General features: G+C 43.0%; 1 long non-coding RNA gene across 1 annotated transcript; it reads left to right on the top strand.

Annotated features, from left to right (window-relative positions):
* Nucleotides 1–539: 539 nt before the first annotated feature.
* Nucleotides 540–12520, top strand: LOC138741827 (uncharacterized). The gene is made up of 3 exons (XR_011343798.1): nucleotides 540–725; nucleotides 6255–6377; nucleotides 12393–12520. It is a non-coding gene; the product is annotated as an uncharacterized lncRNA (long non-coding RNA).
* Nucleotides 12521–23427: the final 10907 nt, after the last annotated feature.

The following is a 23427-nucleotide window of genomic DNA, read 5'->3' as shown; positions in this document are numbered from 1 at the left end:
GCTCCGTTAGGTTCTAAAGTGTTTGTGCTAACATCCAATCAGCATTGCGAGCTGATTAATATAACCTCCCTGCTCAACATCCTTCCAGATGATGTCACTGTACAAGGACTGAATGAAAATCTTCCCCAATATGTCATCCAGTGCATTTCACCCCAATCATAAAGTGGACATTGGTTTGGAGCAGGAAATGAACATTTGAAAACCGAAAATGGGCACTAAATACCAAATTGCTCTTAATCCGTCCTAATTATAGACAAGTCTGAAGTATCATTGACTTTAATGCAGCTCATGACAGTGATACAACTGTGTAGAGGAGGAACAACTGATCATTCTCAATTGTTCATTAGAACCTGGTGTCGAGCTCTGCATCAATGCCGGTAATATGATTTCCCTACCTTGAGTTCAACTTCAAAGTGATTATGGAGTATAATAATGCATAACTGTTATGTCATTTCCTGACATACTCACCACAAAGGCAGCTAAACACATTCAGGAAATATGAAATACAACATACAAATGTCTGTGCATGTTATAATGCACAAAGCTTTTGTATGCGTGGGTGTGGAGACAATATAACCTTGTAGAATTATTTTTTTTTCAGAACCCAGAAGATCATTATTTTCATTGTATCTGTAGTATTGAAAATAGAATTAATTCACAGCTATTAACTGTTGATCCATCACTGCAAAATACAATGATACGTAATACATGAAACATAAAAACAGGTAAAGACTTGCATCTATAAAATGCTCTGTCTCCTTCCCCTCAATATTACATCCTTGCACATCCATCTCTTCACAGCCCATTCCTCATTCTCTCCAGTCCTCACACCTTCCTCTTCTTCACATAGCTTTTATGCCTTCACATTGCTATTTATGAACAAACATTTCTGGTAATAACAACAAGGTTGAAATGACAAGGAAAATGAGGCCTGGGAAAACACTACTCATATGAATGTTGTAAAGCTTCATGGTTTAACAGTGCCCACATGGAAGAATTTTCTCGGAGGTCTTCCCATTCTACTCATGTGAGAGAGAGTGGTTTCAAGCTTCTGAAGATTTAGATGATGTCAACAAAGTGTGCCTTTTGCTCTTGCATTCTTTCATGTCTTCTGAACTTCCTGTTTGGAAGAATGGAGAGCTCCTTGCTCTCCATTATTCCATGCAGTGCCTGGAATTTATAACTAGATTTTGTTGTACATAGATTTAAAATGCATATCCAGTGAAGAATAATCCCGATGTAGGTTTATCTTTCTCTTTTGAACTACTTTCAGACCAGAACATTTCTCAATTGTGTGACAACCTGTGTAAAAGGTTTGATCAGTGTAGGTAAAGATTTGGGTACATTTATTTGCAGAGAAACAAATTTGTTCTCTCACATTAATGAGCTCATGCTGAGCTTCTTATTCCTCAACACCTTTGGTTTTTTTCTTGCCTGCAGGGTGAGGTTAACTGTAATGATGCAACTTCATGTTCCATTGGCAAAAGCGGGCATTCCATTGCACTGGTGCAGGAGGCCATGTGTCTGGGATGTAGCTTTCAGTTTTGTTTAAATTGCAGATTGAGTATCTGCTGTCAACTTCATCCAACTCCACCAATGAAAAATAAGTTGGTATCATTACTGTTCTATTCTTGAAGTGGCTGAAGTGAGGGAGGGATGATTAAGAAAGGACCATTGATAAAATTGTCTGATTCTATTGCAATTAACATGTATTTTTCCATGATGGCCACCCATTATGGAAACTAAATTCAAGACAAATTGAACCAAAGATCTTTTAGACTGAATTCTCCATGTAACCTTAATGACATGATTCCGGTATTGTGTTCATGTAACTAAAAGGCCAACAATGAGATGGGGGCATGTAACTGAAAGTGCACACTTAAATGACTGTTGTAGTGGAAGAGAGGAATTTCTGAAGGTCTCTCAAGAATTTTGACTGATTTTGATTAAAATCAGCACTGAAGGAGCAAAACAGAGAAAGGAATGTGAATGAAGCTGAAGTGGCAAAGCAGTGAAAACCCAGGGCGTGAGAATGGATTTTTTATTGGATGTGTTGAGAATAAGTAGCAGTGGAGATCAGAGAGTCTAGTGAGAGGAACAGTAAAAAAGAGTTGGTCTGAGATGGTATACATCTTGCACTGATACAGTTAAAGGATGTACCTGTGTTTTATTTGTACTGTAGCAATGATCTGACATTAATGCAGGGTATTCACAAAATCCACAATGAGACACGAGAAAATAAGCCAGAGGGTCATTCTTTTTCAGACTGTTTGCACAGCATGGCTATACTTAAAAATCTAGCAGCAGTTTTGGTTTGTAATTTCTTTCATTAAAGTATTATTGTTATCTGGCAATTCTGACATCATCCTATGTATGTTGAAATAAGTTAACTTCACATTCAGCAATACATCTCATTATCAGTTTATTTTCCTTCATAACATTAACGTGGTTGCTCAGGAAATGGGATCAAGCTATTGTCAGGAATATAAGAATATACCCCAGTCTTGACTATATTCAGGATGCCAGGGTTCTTGCCATGGTTTATCCCCAACAGCAGCCTGACAGAGGACTCTCTGATTTATGGGCTGTTCCCATGGATGAATAGAGTCAGACACCCAGAACTGCTGGAAGACTATCAACCCAGTGGTTTCATCTGAAACCTGTTGATCTTTCAGCACATGGAGATGTTGGTGCAAGACTGCTGCTGCCTGGCACATTCTAAGTTGCAGGTGGACGTGCTGAGGGACACACTGAGGCTTGGTGCAGCCAACGCAAGGGCACTCTGGGGAAAGACCACAGTCTTGAGTCCTTCCATTACTGGGCATTGAGGGGCTGAGATCGAGGGGAAGCCCACCAAAAACAGAGGGAGGAGTAATGAGAAGGTGCCACAGTGGTGACAATTGTGTAAATAGAAATTAATGTAACAATGTACAGTGATGGAAATGTATGGATACGAAACCAAGGGTGGGAAGAGACTTTGAATAGTTTTCCATTTGTAAATAATGCGAATTAAGTCTATTTTTTGGTTTTAAAAAAGTTATTTGAGGCCGCTTGGAGGCTTTTAACCTGCTTGGTGCTAATTTAGGAACTTCAAATGAAATTCACAAAAAAAAAAGAAACCAAGTGAGAAGGGGAAGTTAACAAGGTGAAAAAAAAATAGAGCAATGATTAAAACAGACAGCGAAGGGTTGAAGTACAGACAAATGTTCAAAATTTTCTGTACCAGAATGTTGGCAGTATTTGTAACAAGATCATTAAAATAATACGCAAGTACAGGCAAATAGGTGTAATTCAATGCCATTAGTTAAGTGTGACTGTAGGCAACTATAACAGGAACCTAAGTATTCTGGGGATAAATGACATTTTGGAAGGATGGGCTAAAAGGAGAAGTAGGTTATGAGATGGAAGTTGGTTGTGGTGAAGCATTATTGGCAAGTGAAGAGATCAGTGAAGTAGTGAGAAGTGAGTTTCAAACACAGAACAGCACGATACCAGATGATTTCACCCACTTTGTCTGTGTCAACTATGATGCAAGTTCAACTCATCCCATCAGCCTGCACACACTGCATCCTTCTGTTGCCTGCCAGTTCATGTGTCTGCCCAAATGCCTCTGAAACTTTGCCGTCATATCTTACCTGCTCTGACGGCTCATTCTGGCCACTACCACTCTCTATGTTATGACTCAGTCACTTGAAAGATGATGATACAAAACTAGAATTAATTTGGGTTGAGCTTAGAAATAACAAAGGGGAAAGAAAAACATCAGTGTAAATTATTTATGCACCACCCCAAAGGCATTTGAGGTGCATTTAACTGGGAGTCAGTCACAGCCCATAATCTGAACAAATCAAATTTGATGAAATGTGTTCACAAGAACAGAAGAATACAAGAAAATAGAAACAGGAGTAGATCATATAACCATTTACGGAGTGGCTATTCAAGTAATAACACAGAAATGCTGGTTTCATAGCATTCATAGGAGGTAAAGTTACACCAAAACCCCTGGCAACTGGCATCTACTGAGATTGCTAGATGCCAGATAAGCAAGTTTTCCGGTTGCTTGAGACTCACTCCTACAATGTCTAACTAATTCATCTGTACTAAGAATAAACAGTTTTAAAGTCAAAAATACAGTACCATACCTCATTTACACTGAAAAAAAATTCACTTACTTGAATATATAAACCTTAAAGCATTTTACTTTATTTTCACTCACATTCTTTGAAAATATTTCTGCAGGTACCTCCCCTTCCACAGAGCCACCCGGAAGACGAACAATAACATTATAGATAATTAATCCCCCTACCCCAAGTTTATAGATAATAATATACTAATAAAGGGTCTTACTAAGCAGGGGTAAGGAGTGACTTTAAGAGCATCACCCCAGAGGCAAACATCATCAACCAGCTCTTCCTCCTGGGCGATCCCATTTTATTTAAACACAACTTTATTCAAACAGCTGCTATGAGTAAACCACTACCAAGGCCCTCTGCTGGCTGAATATTTTCTCCCATCTTTGCCAAAAGGTTTATATGTTAATTTAGAGGACATTAACTTTTACAATTTTAAATGTTCTTTAAATTTGTATTCATTCTTAGATTTATTTATTTATCTATGTTCTGCGATTTAATTTTTAAAAAAATTTTGCCGGTTGCTGATTACTTGAATTCCAGAAAACAGGAGTTTTACTGTATATCGCTGACATTATAGGCCTGACCCCTTCCTCAAGGTGTAGTCTATTTAAGCCTTCCTGGCTATTCAATGTTATCATGGCTGGTCTATGCTGGCTTCATCTGTGCTTATGCACCATTTCCCATTCTCCTCTATTTCTTAATAGAGCTATTGTTTGTAGTGTTACCATAGTCACTATGATGTAATATGTCTTAATATCTGCGCAGACTAATGACGTGCATTATTCTTCAGGATTTAGAAGGCGTGAGCATGAAAAAATTTTCTTTGAATTTTCTGTTTCTCTTCAAATTTGTTTATCCATATAGTTATGAATCTCTTTAAATTTGAGCTTTTTTATAATGTTTTATATCTCTATCATTATACAGTAAATGCTTTGTTATTCATAGTTATGAAAGTCTTAATGCGAAGCTATGCAAAATGTTTATCCATTTTATCAATGAATTAAAGCTACATAAAGCAGCAGTCACAGAGTTTGATTTGTTGGATTAAAAGATCAAAATTCGGAATATCCTAGCTCATGCTTTTGGAAGATGATACTTTGAAATTAGGATATATTAGAATAAGAAAAGTGTTGTCTATATTTATCCATCTCCACATTAAATACTTCTCATGATCCAGCTTTCATAAACTGCCAGGCCAAAGAACTCTCGAGCTTCACCACTCTCTGATAGGAGAAATCTCTGTGTTGTTCACGTAAGATTCATAAAAGATACTTCCTAATCCAGATTGCAAACATCTTGTAGGTGCCTTCAAATAATTTCTTTCTGCAGCTCTAATCCTCAATCTCAGAGCTTCACCATCAGTTGGCCTTCAATGTGTTGGCAAAACACCAACAGAGCAGCTTGCAAACTAGAGTTGTGCAGCAATCTCCTGTCAACTCTGGGGAATACAGTAATGTTCAACATAAACTTTGCATTGAATTGCTTGTTTGAAGAAAACGGCAGATCAACTTGCTCAATAAAAGAAAGCTCCATTTAATGATCAGTGAAAGGCAATCACAAATAGGAAATACAACACAATTTCTAGTTTACTGCAGTGATATATACATAATAACACCCAAGAGTGAAGAAGCAAAGCAACATGACTTTTCAATACTCATTTAATGACCAAATATTGATTGCTGAATTGTTTAATGTAATATTAGAGACTTACTCCATAATTTATTTCACAAAATGGGATTGTTTTATCTTATTTTTCCTGTTGACTACATAATGATCATATTTTCTTTTGATTATTGTTAACTGCCTACTTGTTAAATGTAGTGCCTTTCTACATTCATAATTTCTACTGAATTGGCTCAGAAGTAATGTTTAATCAAGACTAAATAACCCCCTGGAATAATGTCCTGTGTCTTTAATTGTTCACTGTACTACTCATAAGTTAATTATTGGTTCTTTGTCTCAGGAAGAATTCTGCAATAAAACAATGTAAGTTGACTGTATAACAACTAAGGCAATTCGTTTTCTCCAGTGAAAAGCTCTATAACAGCTTTTTAAGCACAAGGGTATTATTTCTTTTGGCTTATAAAAATGTTCTTTCATTTGACTCTTGTAACTCTCCAGAGCTGCACCAATTTTTGAGAGCTGAATGTTCAATTTACAGTGGCAAGTGTATCACATGCAATTCCTAGTGAAATGTCTGTTGCCCTACTTGTGTATCATCTTTGGCATCACAAATCACAAGAGGTATGTACTGGCAAGAAAGCACATAGCAACTTGGTGAACAATAAGGCCAACAAATGATCTCGTCAACAAAATAGGATGAAGTATTAAGAAGCAATTTGGGGAGGGGCAGTGAAGGAAATTGAGTAAATTAGAGTCAAACCAAGTGAAATCAAAAGAGGGAAAGAAAAGCTGAATAAATCATAAATGGGGAAATAGGGACAAAAATCAGAAAAAAAAGTAAAATCCACAAAAACAATTTCTAACCTCTAGAAATAATGATGAAAGGTTTCCATTATTTCTTTTGTGGGTCTCGATATTATGGAACAACACTTTGTCTTTATATGAATCTTTATGCTGTTAATGCCATTGTTAAGTTTCTGAAGTGAGCTTATTTGGTAATTATTTGGTAGTAACATCTTCAAACTCACAAGAGGTTGTCATTGGTGTACAGATGTATACAGAGATTTTATAAGACTGTTGCTATAGCAATGGAATTCACCCTTCAATTTGTGGTGTTTTGGCACTGGTATAAAGTCACGACTGTACCACAAGATACAGGGAGTTTAGACATCTGTAAAACTGAGCATTTAAACATCCTATTATTGCTGCAAATTTTGGTAATGCTATGCTTCCGTCTCACAGTAATACACTTTTCATTTAACTCAGTATTACAAAAAAATGTTTCAAATATAACCTTATGTCTCCAATTTAAACTGAAATTATGTGGCACGTTTCCAATTTATAAGAAATAAACCTTCAATTTCTCCCAACACTTATATTAACACCATTCAACCTCTACTCTTAATCTGATGCAACCATTGTTAATTCTATTCAAAATTTGGACATGATTATAGTATCAGAAGCTTGTTATCAAAAGCTAACTCTTGCTTTTTTTCCCCCTAAGCCAAGTCAAAGATAAAGATGTTGCCACAGAGAGAGATTGAGAAATGAAGGAATAGAGCAGGTTAAATTGAAATGGCCTTCAATTGATTAATTCTGTCCTCGAGCTAAATCAAATCAGGATAAATCATATCATCTGTAAGATTACCTTTTCTCACATCTTGATATGCATTTTTTTGTGTTTGATTATTCCATAAATCAATGTACAATAGTGTACTTAACCAACATGGTTCATGAACATCCAAGAAATCTGAAAATGTGTAGTGAATATTTAAATATCAATTTCAACGCAGTCCAGTGAAATTTCATGGAATTATTGACTTCATGCATTCTAATATATTCATGTCCACATTTTTCTCTTTGATCAGCAATCAATATTTTAGCTAGGTCTGCACTCCAGTGAAGTACTGTGTGAATGTTAGAGGCACTATCTTTCATCTGACGTATTAGCCTATATTCCATTCAAGTGAGATATGATATCACAATTATTATTCAAAGAAGTTTATAGCTCTTCATATTGTATTAGATAACCCTTGTTTCTCAACTAAAATGACCAAAATAATTATCCTTTCATTATTACTTTGCTAATTGTCAGATGAAAATATGCTGCCGCCTTTCCTGATTGCACTCTGAATTGGTTGAAAGGTTCTTTGGCAGCAGAACAAGGCTTCCAAAAGCACAGAAACCTCCCTGGTAGCTGCCTGTCAGACTGGCTTCTGCGTTTCATTGTTCATTCCTTATGTGATGAATCGTGAACAATTTCTCTCTTCTGACAATTCTGGCCAGTAAATTGTAAATGCCAAAATGCAAAGAAATGTTGAAATTCCTGAATGAAGGCTTCATCTGAATATTGATGTAAGGACTCCAAATCAGTCTCACTTTACCTAATCATCTTTGTTGTTGACATTTGCCTAGAACAGCATCATTAACATCACCAGTGTGCAGTGAACTGGGATTCACCGGTAGAGTGTTGTGCCCACATATATGCTGGTTTCCCACCTAAAACCATAACCCTTCTGAAGACTGCTGTTGAATCCTGCTCTTAGTTATGAGCTAATAAAAGCGTTTGTTCTCCCTCCAGTCATGAAAGCTTTTATTCATGCTACAATTTTATTAGCTCATTCCCTAAACGATGCAAGCAATACTCAAGCCAAGTATACTACTGATAGACCTTCTGTCCCCTCACATGGCTGAGGAGTTCACATACTGGCTAGGCTGCTTCCAGGCCTACCTGAATGCGACCAGAGATGCCTTCCACTCCAATGAACTCAGGAAGTCACCGATCGTTTACAGGGTAGGAACGATGGCATATGCAGTCATCAGAAACTGCTCTATGTATGACACTGGTATCGAGGCATGAAGGCACGGTACCTGAAATCGCAGAATGAGGTCCTAGTGAGGCACTGGCTCGCTCTATGTCACCAGTGGCCAGGAGAGATCATTGACGACTACCTGTTGGATCTGTGGATGCTTGCCAAGAACAGATCTGGGAGACTTTAGTCGCAGGGGTCCGGTCGAGGTACACGAGGCAGCGACTACTTGAGTAAAATAAGAAGGACCTGGCTGGCCACCGCGAGTTGGCCAAATCGCTCGAACAGGCCAAGCTCGAGACCTTGCCCACCCAGATGAGGCCTTCAAAGGACCGGCTGCTCCTGCTACCACTACCTCTTCCCTAATGACTGCTGCTTCCTGTGCCAGGGAGTGCTTTTTTTATGGAAAGAGCCAGCATTCCTGATCTCATTGCCTGACAAAAGATTCCTTGTGTTCCAGCTGTGGCAAGAAAGGACATTGGGCGAGGGTTTGTCACGCGAGGGGAAGCCCAGGGAAGTCCACAGCCTAACCGCTCCCAGATCCAGTTCCAGCCCCAAGCTATCTGCCCTGAATTCACCCAAACCCACTTGCTGCATGACATGCTACCCTTGGAAATGGCGTGAAAAGGCTCGGCGACCATCTTGCCGTGACCCGAATTGAATTCAGCACCGTCATTGTCAGAGGAAAAAGGAGGCTGGCCGTCTTGCTATGCCACGAGGTCAACGGCATCTTACCTATGCAGGGCAACCCAGGATGATGGGGGCTACTCGAGTGAAGAACATGGAGTCTCCGGGAAGCTAGCATTGATGGTCCTGGATAGGACGGACCTCACCAGCTCAACAACTCTCTAGTGACAGTAAAAGTGTCGGACATTCCACTAGATGCCTAATTGACACAGGCTCAACTGAGAATTTCATACACTCATGAACTATGCAAAAATATAAATTGAAGATGTATCCTAATTACCGCATATTTCTTGCATTTCAATCACATTCTGTGCGTGTACAAAAGCATTGTGTGGAACATCAATCATTGGAGAGGGTGGGGGAATTGTATATTCTGGATGAACTGTGTGCTCTGGTGTTGTAAGACTTGCTGTGTCACCTTAAAAGCATGACCTTGGAGTTTTCTGGACCCCTCCCCCCCCCTCCTCCCCCCCACCCCCCCCCCCCCCCGTACCAGTTTGGAACAGAGAGCCCTTAAAATCAGAACCCATATGCAACCTCTCCATACTGAATATCGACCCTCTTCCCAAATCTGTCTGCAGACTGCAAGCACATTGTTACTAAAAGCAGAAGGTACATTTTAGTAGACTGAGAGTTCATAAAGTTGGAGACTCAGCATCTGCTGGAGGAGGGTCTCATTGAGCCTAGCTCCAGCCAGTGGAGAGCGCAAGTGGTAGTAGTTAAGGGGTAAAACAAGTCCAGGCTAATAGTTGATTATAGCTAACTATTCATCGGTACACGCTCCTGGATGCATACCCCCTCCCTCGTATTTTGGACATGGTGAATGATATCGTGCAGTATTGGGTCTATTCGACCATCAGCCTGAAAGCTGCCTATCACCAGCTGCCAATCTGTTCTGAGGACCATCCAATGATAATTAAAAGATTTATAACAAACATTTACATCAAACTGCAAGAGAAAGAGAACGAGGAAATAAGCTGTAAACCCAAACAAAAATGGGAACAAGATCTAACATCAAAGGTAAAGAATGAAACATGGGAAAAGCTATGCTCCGGAACTATGAGAAATTCAATAAACACGAGGTTACACATGATACAATATAATTGATTACATAGGCCCCAAAAGTTAAATAAATGGGACCCAACAGTATCAGACAGATGTTTTCACTGTAAGATGGAAACGGGAACAACAGTACATGCAATTTGCGCATGTGAGAAAGTGGAAAAGTTTTGGGAAGATCTAAACCTGGTATTAAATAAAATCACAAAAAGCAACTTACCAAAAAATCCAGAGATTTTTCTTCTAAGTAATATAAGAAGTAAAGAACTTGGACTCGATTTGGATGGAGCACAAAAATGATTTACTATGATAGCCTGAGCTGTAGCAAAAAAATGTATTATGTCAACCTGGAAATCAGAAGGTAGCCTGAGAATACAGCAATGGTACATAGAAATGAATAAATGTATTCCATTGGAAAAAAATAGCATATAATTTAAGAAATAACATCACAGTATTCGAACAAATTTGGGAACCGTACATGGAACACAACAGAGAAGTCCTACCGCAGACCTCCACCGCCTAAAATGACAGAAGGAGAAAAAGACGAAATGAACTGACCTAGTATGTAAAAGTAGAAGACACAAATTTCTTGTTTATTTTCACTGAGTGATAACATTGTTTAATGGGTTTAATATATCATATATGTTGAACGTTGAGTGAGTGGGGGGGGGGGTGGGTGAAGGAGGGAGGGAAGGGAGGGGGGAAAACTGGAGAAAATGACACTGTATATTCAAGAGGGAAATGTTTGTGTGTATTTTGGTCAGTATGGTTCATAGTGTGTTAAAAAAAATTTTTTTTAAATGGGCAAAATCAAGAATGACAAAATTGCTAGGTGAAGTATCGAACTTTCCACCTACAATTATGACATTGCCTATCAGCCAGGAGCCCTTAATGATCCTGCAAATGCCTTATCCAGAGGAAGCTGTGCCTCTGCACACACCGGCCAACAGCGGACTATGCATAATGAGCTCTCCCATTCATGGCTCATTTCGTCAAGGTGCGCAATCTGCCCTTACCTGTAGAAGAGGTCAGGGAAATTATCAGGTCTTGCCAGGTCTGCACAGAGTGCAAGCCACACTTCTATTGCCCTGCAAAAGTGCACCTGATCAAGACATCCAGGCCCTTCGAACGGCTCAGCGTCGATTTTAAGGGTCCTCTCCCCTCCACGAATGGAAACACCTTTTTCCTTTCTGTCATTGATGAGTATTCCCACTCCCCATTCACAATTCCATGCCCAGTTACATCTGCGTTATGAAGACGCTAGACTCCATTTTCACTCTTAGTATCCCAGCTATATCTATAGCGACCATGGCTCATCCTTCATGAGTGATGAGTTCCGTCAGTACCTGCTGGTGAGGGGCATTGCTTCCAGTGCAGGACTACCAGCTACAGCCCCCGGGGGAATGGGCAGGTTGAAAAGGAGAATGCCATGGTCTGGAAGGCTACCAAACTGGCCCTGAAGTCAGAAGGCCTTCCAGACTCATGCCGGCAGAATGTCCTCCCGATCACGCTCCACTCTATCCAGTCACTAATATGTACCGCGACCAATGCTACTCCTCATAAGCTTCTATTTACTTTTGAAAGAAGGTCGGCATTAGGAACTACACTCTCAATCTGGCTCACCACTCTTGATCCAGTCTTTCTTAAGAAACACATGAGGAGAAGCAAGACCGATCCCCTGGTGGAAAGGATGAAACTTCTCCATGCCAACCCCATGTACACCTATGTGGAGTACCTGGATGGCACAGAGGACACTGTCTCCATCAGGGACCTGGCACCCACCAGAACAGAGGGTCTGTTGCTTCAAGCCTGCAAGCCATGGAGCTCATTCTCACTGCCCCCAGTCAGGGCCTCAGGGGATCCAGTTCAGGAGTAAAGTGCACCCCCCTCCATCACCAAGCCAGACACCCAGCCTGCCTCTCCTCCATCTCAAGGGGACCAGGAGACCCAAGGAGTACAAGGCCCCCCAGTGCTAAAGTGCTCCACCAGACTCCCGGACTGCTTCAACTTGTAGATTTGTAAATAACTGTATTTTTATTACCACTTGTTCTGAACCCAAGTTCTCTGTCTTCATTCACAGACCCTAAATTCTACAGGAAAGGATGAGTGCAGTGAACTGGGATTCACTGGTGGAGTGTTATGCTGATCACTGGCTCCACCCCCATCTGTTTTCTGCCTCAACCCAAAACCCTTCTGAAGACTACTGTTGAACTCTATCCTAAGTTATGAACTAATAAAAGCGTTAGTTCTCCTTCTAGTCTTGAGAGCTTTTATTCACGCTAAATCGCGAAAACCTCAAGTGGCCTCAGTCACATTTCTTCGAGACTGGAATTCTCTACTGATAACCCACCCAGCACTAACTGCTGGAGGTGTGGTGATGGGGATCCTAGTTTTGGTCAGAAATCTTGAAATTGGTTTGGCAGGGAGTTGAGCAGCACTGTCTGTGATAAAAGGGGTGGCATTCTATGTTTCTGCTTTTCACATGATTGAAACCTGGTTCTTCTGTGAATGGATAGCAGCAGTAATGTGGTTGAAATTCTTTACAGTAACAGACTTTTGGTATCACATTAATATTCGTATCATTCAGGCAAGCCAGGTGCAAGGTAACAGAACTAGGATGCATGTATTTCTGCACCAAAAAGTCAATCCTTATTAGCGACTATCATCAACTTGCAAAGGTATAATTGCACAATTTTCATCAGTGGAACATTAGTCGTTATTATTGCTCACTGTCTTCCCTCTGCACTCTCAGTCTTGATGAAAGGTTTCAGCCTAAAGCATCGACAATTCTTTTTCTTGAACTGTAGCTGCTTAGTTCCGCTAAGTTCCTCAGCAGATTGTAGTGCTAACAAATTTTTCCCCATTTTCTACAGGAAAAGTTTTTTGTGCTTCTTCTAGTTGGTAAACACTGTGGCTAATGTTTAAATAGTTTGTTAAAGATGATGATAATCAAATAACAATCCTTATGATTGGATTACAACTGCAGCAATTTCATGACAGAACATAGCACTTCACTGGGAGCAAGATGATAAAACAGAGACAATGAATATTTCTTATTCATTTGGTCAAATTCCATTTATAATGGTTATGATCAACAGAAGAGGCTTTCAAACTGCTCCCCTAAACTCACATTTCACCTTAAGCAATCCCTATGCTATAAATGCTCTGTGATTAGTAAGGGATTGCTTAAGGTGGTATGTGAGTGGCAAGGGAAGGTTGAGAATCACTGCTCTAGACCCAATTGTTACTGAAATATTTTGCTTGAGAAAAATTGTCATTGACCCATTTCCTTTGGAGTTATGAAACTGCACACATAACCAGTCAATTAGGTACGAATACAACAGTGGTTTTCAAACTCCCAAACCACCTTAAGCAATCCCTTACTAATCACAGAGCATTTATGGCATTGGGATTGCTTAAGGTGGAATGTGCATTTAGAGGGCAGTTCGAAAACCACTGATCTACAGAATTCATTTTACATTGAGTTCTCATTAACAACGTTGTTGTAAGAGTCACTACTGCATGAAAGAATGAAATTGAAGTATGCTGTGCCTATTTCTGTATAGGTTTTGAGTAATTATACTTGAGAATACCAATGACACAGGGAATATTCTCTAGGAGGTGAGTGTGTCTGATGGTGCGGGTGACAAATTAATCAATGTCAACTCCATTAATATCCCTGAATATGCAAGCAATTGGGTCTTTTCAAAAGTACCGTAAGTTTATTAAATTAGCTCCTTTGCAGTGTTTGGCTTGGAACTTATTTAAAGTCATATTCAACACTTAAAGTTTGTTTAAGTTATATAAAATAGCAAATCACATGAATCAGGATAAAAAAGATCATCAAGTTAGTCAAAGGGATAATTGGACTATGCATGGAGAATGATGGTTGACGTGAGAGATTGGGCAACTCAATGCAAATATAGTGCAGGTTGGGTTTTAATTTGTGGACCAGAGGCTTGAGAAATGTGGCTACAACATTGATGATAGGGCCACAATACTCTTTATTGATGTAGTTTGTCCAAATAAATGTCATCTATACAGTAAAACTAGGCCAATTTATAATCCAACCTTCAACTTTCAGAGTACACCTTCATTCCGAAACATCAACGTTTCCTTTGGTGTTGGCATTATAAATTGATTTTGTTGCCCTTAATTTGTGATGCATTTTCTATTGCAACTTTTTGATTTTGTTTTCATTACTATTCCATCTCATGCCATTGCTTGGACTTTAATGCTCGCCCCAGGTCTCACCATCCCTAGCTGGGAGGAAGGCGTTCACTTAAAGATCTCTTGTCTAGTATTGGAGGGCGAGGAACTATAAGGCAGATGGAATTAGTTTAATTTGGCATGGTGGGGCAGACATCTTGGACCAAAGAGCCTGCTTTTATGAAAGTGTCCAGATGGATCACACTGCACATCAGTAAGGTGAGACCACAAAAGAGTAGCTCAAAGCAAGAGCATAGGCTTTTGAGTTGAAAGTGCTTAGAGCAGGAATAGCATATTCCTTGGTTAGATATAACAAACATCTCACACTTGTGATTTCAACTCATCAAAAGCTTGACAATCCAGGCACACTGGCACAGCTCTTAGAGCCGCAGCCTAACAGCTCCAGTAATGCAGGTTCAATCCTGATCTCCAGCGCTATGTCTGGACTTCGCATGTTTTTCACATAATCATATTAGTTTCACCTAGACGCTCCCAATTCCTCTCACATCCAAAGATAGGTTAGTAGGCTAATGGTCCACTGTAAATTGCCCCTTATGCGTAGATGAATGGTAGAATCTCAGGGGAATTAATGGGTATGTGGGAAGAATAAAACAGTTTAAGTCAGGGGTGGCCAAACTTACTTAACGTAAGAGCCTCATATTATAAACTTCAGATGTACTCTTACATGCACATTTTGTTACAATTTTTTAAATATTAAGAAATACATGTATGAAATAATATTTATATATGTATGTAGTTTTTTAACCGCTATTTCTATTAGTTTCAATAATCAAAATCCTAACTGATTTTCTGTGAATATCTCTGCCAAAGGAAGCAGTAGAGGCTGCTTCATTAAATATACTTTAGATACAGTAAGAGAGATTTTGGTATGGTAAGGTAATTAATGGTAATGGGGGGAAAGGTGCTCCTGGTTCCATGGCCAGATCAGCTGTGATTTCACTGAATGTGGGAGCAGGCTCGATGGGCCGGATGGACGACCCCTGCTCTTCTTTCTGATGTGTTCTCTTCGGGAACACTGCTGACACTGGTCTCTGAAGATACCTGCACCATTGCAACATCTACAGCCAAGTGCACAATGTGGGAAGTGACTTGATGCAAATCTTCCTCCTGTGGCAGGGTGATACTGGGGAGCACGCAGCTCTTCTCCTCCCTGTTCCACCCTCAGTTCCCATCTTCCCAGTCGCTCGTGGGATGGGGGGGAGCGGTAGCTGGGAGCGGAGGTGGGAGTATGGAGTGATCTAACCTCTCTGCTGCCTGGTGTCGGCCCTCCATCTGGCGGGGCCAGGGCTTGCCCATGGCCCATAATAGGACCTTCACTTCTACTGCCACCTCTAAATTTGTCCTGGCTTAGCACCTGTATGAGGTCCTCATTGGGGACATCTCCACCCTCTCATCCCAATCTCTGTCATCTTACTACCCTCCTGCCAGATTTCCTAGACAGGAACCCCATCTCTCATTCAAGCTCTCCTGGACTAATTTCAGCTTCCCAACCTCTGTGACTACTCCCTCAGCTTTGCTCGGCTCTCCTAAGGCACACCCCATGTTGGCAGGGCTCTGCTATGGTGTGGCCTGGCCCAAGTGAGGAGACCCAACTCATAAGAGCTGCTTGCTCTTTTCCTCTGGTGGGGCTGTACCTCCAGTGCCCATTCTCCCTTCCCTCTCCTTGTTATGCAGCCTAGGCTGGCTGTAGGGCTTGAGAGTGTACCAGGGTGGCTTCAGGAGTGCTGGTATCTCCTCAAGCCAACGTATTTACGTGAGCCACACATTACATGCCAAAGAACCACATGAGGCTTGCTAGCTGTGGTATGGCCACCCCTGGTGTAGGATTAAAAGGCCACTTAATTATCCATGCAGTCTCAGTGCGATGAAGGGCTTATTTCCATGCAGTTACCCTACATTTCATCAACACTGCCCCCTCCATTCCTGCATCTTCTCCTGTGGTTCACATCACATGACTAGAGCAGGCCCATTGTCCCTGCGACGACTTCCACCTTCCCCGACTTTAACCGCACAACATCTGGCCCTGCCAGTGACTGTCACAGCATGTGCCCCGAGCATCTGCACCAGCCCCCGCCCTCGCCGGCGCAACTCACTGAGAACTACAGCAACGTCACTTCTGGCTCACAGCGTGACGTCACTTCTGGCTGACTTAACGACATCACTGCTGCCGGCCGTGATGACGTCACTTCCCCTGGTGCAGTGGACACGGCTGGGGAAGGAGGCCAGCAACACAGCAGCCCCCCACATGCCTTCCGCCATCTTGGGCCAGGCAGTGCCTGACACAGAGGGCCCCCAACAACATTGAGAACAATATGGTCAACATGGGCGATGACCAGGCCACACTACCGATGCTCCCCACGCCTTCGGGTGCCATCAGCTGCTGTATGCCACACCCAGTGACCGACAGCAATGTGGTCAACACGGGCGATGACTAGGACACCCTACCGACGCTCCCCATGCCTCCGGAGGCCATCAGCTACCGCATGCTGCACCTCATGACCGATGTCAACTTGGTCAACATGGGCAATGACCAGGCCACCCTATTGACGTTCCCCATCCCTCCAGATAGTGACGACTCTGACTCTGAGATGGCCCTGGCCGCCACCACACTGACCAGCCCACGATCTCGGGCACTCGATGATGGACGTGCGAGTCAATGGGCAAGCAACAAAGTGCTTGTTGGACAGTGGCAGCACCGAGAGCTTAATTCACCCGAGCGTGGCCCACTCCCTAAGTATGGAGGTCCACCCCACCACCTGCTCGATTGCCCTCACTGCCAAGGATAAGACTGTTGGTACCCTTGGGCGCTGCTCGGTTGATATAATGGTGGGAGGGGAGACTTGCACAGGATTCAGGCTCCTGGTCATGTCCAAACTCTGTGCACCACTCCTCCTGGGCCTGGATTTCCAGTGCCACCTGCAGAGTGTCACCCTTGCCTTCAGGGGGCCCCAACCTCCACAGCAAGCCAACCTACCAGCCCCGGCCAACCTGCGACCTCTCCACACTGCGCATCACCCCACCAGTGCTCTTTCCACATCTTGTGCTAGGCTGCAAGCCAATCACTGCCAGAAGTAGGGGCTATTGCGCTGCAGACAGGGACTTCATCAAGGTGGAGGTGCAGTGACTCCTGGCGGAAGGCATTATAGAGCCTAGTAACAGTCCTTGGAGAGCCCAAGTCCTGGCGGTCAAAGGCAGAAGTAAGCCGAGGATGGTCAAGGATTACAGCCAGACCATTAATCGGTACACCCAGCTGGATGTCTACCACCTGCCGAGGATTGCCGACATGGTCAATGAGATAGCCCGCTACCGGGTTTTCTCCACGATGGACCTGAAGGCAGCGTATCACCAAATCCCTATCAACCCTAAGGACAAGCCCTACACCGCCTTTGAGGCGAACGGGCGCCTGTACCAGTTCCGCCGGGTTCCTTTTGGGGTCACAAACGGGTCTCCATCTTCCAGCGGGAGATGAATCGCATGGTAGACCGGCCCAAGCTGAAGGTGACGTTCCCGTATCTGGATAATGTCACACTCTGCAGCCGTGACCAGCAGGACTAACCTGGAAAAATTCCTCCAGACGGCCAGAGAGCTGAACCTCACTTACAAAAAGGAGAAGTGTGTGTTCAGCACCACCCACCTCGCCATCCTGGGGTACATCGTGGCCCATGGAGCAGTCGGCCCAGATATGGAAAGGATGTACCCATTAAGGGAGTTACCCCTCCCCCCACGCTAAAGGCCCTCCGTGGGTGCCTGGGCCTGTTCTCTTATTACTCGCAGTGGGTCCCTCGCTTCTTGGACAAGGTCCACCCACTGGCCCAAGACACAGCTTTTCCCCTCCCACCTGAGGCGCAGGCAGCCTTCACCCTCATCAGGCAAGACATCGCGGATGCCATGATGCAGGCATTGGATGAGGACTCCCCCTTCCAGGTGGAGACCTATGTTCTCCAGGACCCTCCATGGCTCCGAGATAGAGCACTCCGCCATTGAAAAGGAGGCCCAGGCAAATGTGGAAGCGGTCCCTCACTGGCGCCACTACCTAGCTGGCAGGAGATTCACGCTCCTCACAGACCAGCGAGCCTTGGCGTTCATGTTTAACACTACCCACAAGAGCAAGATCAAGAACAACAAGATCCTGCGCTGGAGAGTCAAGCTGGCTACGACATCCAGTACCACCCCAGGAAGTTTAATGACCCCCCTGATGCCCTCTCTTGCACCTGCGCGTCTATGCATGACAACAGCTTGTAGGCATTGCATGAGTCTCTCTGCCATCCAGGCGTCACCCGGTTGTACCATTTTGTTAAGTCCCGAAATCTGCCTTACACCATCAGGGACATCAGGGACATGACTGAGGCCTGTCGGGTCTGTGCGGAATGTAAATCCTGCTTCTTCCGACCCCCCTCCCCCCTCCCCAGGCCCATGTTGTAAAGGCTACTCGGCCTTTCCAGCGTCTTGGCATGGACTTCAAAGGGCCCCTGCCTTCCACAAACCGAAACGTCTTCTTCTTCACAGTAGTAAACGAGTACTCACGCTTCCCTTTCGCCATCCCTTGTCCAGACACCTCCACGGCCACTGTCATCAGGGCCTTGGGGCAGATTTTCACCATGTTTGGCTACCCCGCCTTCATCCACAGCGACCGGGGGTCTAGTTTCATGAGCGATGAACTGCGCCAGTACCTGACGGCAAGGGGCATCGCGACCAGTTGCACGATAAGCTATAACCCAAGAGGCAACGGACAAGTGGAACGCGAGAATGGGGTGGTCTGGAAGGCAGTCCTCCTGGCTCTCAGATCAAAAGTTGAGTACTGGCAGGACGCCCTGCCCGAGGCGCTCCATGCCATTCGGTCACTGCTGTGCACGGCTACCAATGTCTGTTCTCATTCCCAGGAGGTCAGTGACTGGAATATCACTCCCAGCATGGCTCACATCCCCGGAACCGGTGCTTCTGTGTAAGCATGTACGGACACACAAGGCCAAAGCCCTGGTAGAGCAGGTTTTCCTCCTTCATGCAAACCATAACTACCCTTACGTTAGGTTCGGCAGTGGCAGGGAGGACACCGTCTCAACAAGGGACCTGGCACCAGCAGGAACACCCACCACACCACACCACCCTCCAACCTAGGATGACGCTGATCGGGCATACCTCCCTGCCCTCAGGCAGCTATGGGGCATGCGGGGCCTCCTTGATTACCAGGGGCCTGCTTCAGCCTTAGGAGACGAACCCGCACCCCCACCCATCCAATACGACCCACATATGTTGACCCCGGTCCCCCTGGCCACCCCTCCGTGCGGCACCACATCAGCCACACACACCCCTACCGCTAGCCCCCCCACTTCCCCTCTGACCAGTGACCAGGAGCCAGTCCTACGATGGTCACAGAAACCCCGGCGGCTGCTGAATCGTCTCAACCTGTAAATATTATATGTACATAGTGGATGCGATTCTTTGTTACTGCCCCCCCCCCCCCGAGACAATTTTAAAGAAGGGGGTGAATGTGGTGGTATACCACCGGCCTACTGCAGGGGCCAACCTCTGTACCCGCAGGAGTGTAAGGGGACAGGACAACACCCAGCCAGCTGTCAATCAGTCGACCTGATTGGATCAAGTCCCACCTGGTCGGTTGTCAATCACCCTCCCAAGGCCTAACTCAGAGTTGCTGCAGCCATATCCAGCTTGGCTCTGTGGAAGTCTTTGTGGATTAAAGCCTGTTGTACAGTCTTTATCTTTGTGTGTTTCTTATTCTGGCTAACAGTGCACCACACTCATCAGCATCTTTGCCAGGTGATGATGAATTTAGGGTAGCACTCATTTTCATTCACACTGACCCATTTCCCCCTCTCCCACCATCAGTGTGTCTGCTGGGCTTTGTCATTTTCATTGCCACTGCATTGTGGGGCTGGACAGTATTCTTGCTGAGGTAGGGAGTAAGTTCCTGCGAACCCTATCAATTTTTTTACTCTTGCTTTTATCAACTCTCTGCCTTTCATTCAAGTTTATAATGAAAATGTAACTTTTTGCCATGTTGACAGTAGAGAATGATCTTCTTATGAAACTGTGCAACACATCAGTGCTAAATCAATGGGCAAACACAGCACTGCTGTCACAGCAGCCCCAATATATTTGTACAGAACTTGAAGTACATGAAGTGAGGAATGAAATAATATTTTTGTTAAGCCTTGAAGTCAGCAGCCAAGTGAAACACTAAAATACTCCTTGAAATAATGGAAACATTGATTTAAAAACTTTTTTTTTTAGCATGATCTTTAAAGTTGGAGAAATATGGAGAATATTAGGGAGTTCCAGTAACTGCAACTATTTGGATTGTAGCTACTGGAAAAAGGAAGGGATGCCCAAGATAGAGTATTGAATTAAGTCCAAATATTGCATCAGTGGGATTTGAGAGAAATGGTTGGCAATGGCCTTTCGCACAAAACCAGTGGTAACATGTCCATTTCCAATTGCTCTCCTTTTCCAATGACTTACCAGATTGAATTCAACTGACAACTCTTTCTTCTACTTCATACTTTCATCAGATATAGATTTGGACCCACAAGCAGCTTAATATATTGGAAGATCAATAGAAACTGGAGGTACAGTAGTGATGATAGGGTGATGGGTGGGCTTCATGTTGTGTGGTTTGTGATGGTTGGACTTTGTGTTGGATGGGTTTGTGATGGTAGGATGATGGGTGGACTTTGTGTTGGATGGGTTTGTGATGGTAGGATGATGGGTGGACTTTGTGTTGGATGGGTTTGTGATGGTAGGATGATGGGTGGACTTTGTGTTGGATGGGTTTGTGATGGTAGGATGATGGGTGGACTTTGTGTTGGATGGGTTTGTAATGGTAGGGTGATGGATGGACTTTGTGTTGGATGGGTTTGTGATGGTAGGGTGATGGGTGGACTTTGTGTTGGATGGGTTTGTAATGGTAGGGTGATGGATGGACTTTGTGTTGGATGGGTTTGTGATGGTAGGATGATGGGTGGACTTTGTGTTGGATGGGTTTGTGATGGTAGGGTGATGGGTGGACTTTGTGTTGGATGGGTTTGTGATGGTAGGGTGATGGGTGGACATTGTGTGGGCAGTTTGTGTTGGTAGGGAGATGGATGGACTTTGTGTTGGATGTGTTTGTGATGGTAGGGTGATGGGTGGACTTTGTGTTGGATGTGTTTGTGATGGTAGTATGATGAGTGGGCTTTGTGTTGGGGAGGTTTGAAACAATGTGGTAAGGTTTCAATTCAAGCTACATGGAAATAACAAAGATTGAAAATAAAAGCTCACACTATCCAGTTTGCCTCAGTATTCCAGCAATATCATCACACTGTAAAGAATAGGTCAGCAGAACTAATGTTTAATAGCAGCTGCTCAGACATTTATTATCACAAGGGGAATTATTTTAGTTTTGGAGTCTGCCAAAGTCAGTAATTAAAAATTCAGACTAAGTTGCTGCAGGCATTGATACAGCTAAGGCGAGAATTGCTCTCTGAAATACAGTAAATTGTAAATTTAAATCTGTTCAGAAAAATGGCACCAGGGAAAATCATAAAGGAAGGCATTAGGCCACCTAACAGCTTCTACCTTCATTAACACTGGACGTTCCTGGTGTATTTGCATCTTGTGGTTGACAAAACTATTCTGAACATGCCAATAAATGCAATTGCACATAATGGTACAACCTCTCTTTGTGGGCACACTGTTACTGCATCCGCCACGGAAATAGTGCACAGACTTAGCCTGAATCAATGCCACAGCTTCAGAAGAAAGCTTTGGAAGAAAAGTTACTTGGCGAAATGACAGAGACAATTATAAGGAAGATGCATGTTGAAAGTCTGACCTAGCTCCATAATCTAATTCCCAACCCTTCACATTTGCTTATTTGGAGTAAGGAGGGGAGCAAGATATGACAGAGGGAGGAAAATACGAGCGTTTATGAAAGGTAAAACCAAAGGCAAATATAATGAAATATGATGTGATTTGATTTTGATCCAAACTTAGGCATTTCATGGTATTACCTTTGCTAAGTACACATCATCAATATTGGGGATGCCATCATTGATCAGAGACTGTATTGGAGCTGCCTCATAAGATGAAAGCAGAGGGAGTGGGACAAATGGAGTGAGAGGGAGAAGGAGGGAGAGAGAGTGAATGATATTTTTATATTTCAAGAGCTGATTACATTGATTTGTATTCAGCAGAAAAATATTTTTACAATAATTGTTTCCTTTGCAACCATGAAGCTCCTACTGAGCAGAAACCAAATTAACCAATTCAAATGCTCCTTACTGTATAGTTTTTGTTAAGGTTCTACTTGGACTCTGCCGCATAATGTGAATTTGCTGTAACTCTGACCCACTCTTATGTACTACTTATTCTAAGTCATAAACTATTAAATCATTACATAAAGCTGGCAGATGTTTGGAAAGGCCTTTCACCTCTTCCCTTTGCATCTTCTAGGGACATATACAGTCCTTTCAGAGCTGAAGCAGTGATCCAGCTGGATTCCCTCCAACCTAGTGTACCGAGTTTGATGCATGATCTCCTCTCAGTAGGACCTTCTCCTTTCAGTTAGAAATTTATTAAATGTAAACGATCCAACTGACTATGTTTTGGTCTTGCTTCTGGTTCAGATGGTGTCTTATTTAAATCCGAAGAGATAATCCCAGGAACAGTCCTTTTTTATAGAAATATTTACCAAGACTGTAGATCTGGAGTATGGAGTCGACATATTTGAAGTGAGTCTCTGACAATAATTTTCTCACCCATGATGAGGATTGCACCTGACAGTTTTACAATGCTGTGCTTCTATTGATTTTTACTGAATGCAGTGAATCATTCACACTTGTCAAACTCTCACTGATAATCATGATTTATGTTGAATGCACCCGAAATAG

The sequence above is a fragment of the Narcine bancroftii genome, chromosome 8 (assembly GCF_036971445.1).
Source record: "Narcine bancroftii isolate sNarBan1 chromosome 8, sNarBan1.hap1, whole genome shotgun sequence".
In the NCBI taxonomy this organism is placed as follows: Eukaryota; Metazoa; Chordata; class Chondrichthyes; order Torpediniformes; family Narcinidae; genus Narcine; species Narcine bancroftii.
Note: the sequence above shows the minus strand (reverse complement) of the source record. Positions and strands in the feature narration are given on the sequence as shown.